Below are 519 nucleotides of genomic sequence, written 5' to 3'. Positions count from 1 at the left end.
GCCAAGACACAGAGCTGAAGAAGAAGAGTGAAGGGGAGGGCAAAGGGAAGGGAAGAGATGAGAAAAGGCAAAAGAAGGGAGGGAAGAAAGAAGGTAATAAGGAAGGTGGAACAGAGGGAAAGGAAGGGAGGGGAGAAAGGGGGTTTGGTGTAAAAGGCCTTGGGGAAGCAGGGTTCGGTGCTGAGCATGCTGAGGTGGCCAAGCCTGACATTTGAGGACCCCATGTATACTGCTGGACATTGCTGGCTGGGACTGGGGGTGCAAAGAGCAGGGCTACCAACCAACCGAGGAACACAGAAGTTCCTTGGCAAGCCTGAGGCAGAGACAGTGGAAGGGAGCCCTTCCCCAGGGCCTGGGAAGAACACCCCCAGTTTCTGGAAGAGGTCTAATGGCAAAGATGACATCCACATAGCCACACACACACTGGGCACTCAGGCTAAGCCCGGGACACCTCACAGGGTTTCAGACCACAGGCCCCAGAGTTGGGCAACCGGAAATGCCCCTGGTCTCTTCCTCTAA

This window comes from Tupaia chinensis, unplaced genomic scaffold, assembly GCF_000334495.1.
Source record: "Tupaia chinensis unplaced genomic scaffold, TupChi_1.0 Scaffold143913_1, whole genome shotgun sequence".
NCBI lineage: Eukaryota > Metazoa > Chordata > Mammalia > Scandentia > Tupaiidae > Tupaia > Tupaia belangeri.
The sequence above is the reverse complement of the archived record's forward strand: the minus strand, read 5'-3'. Positions refer to the sequence as shown.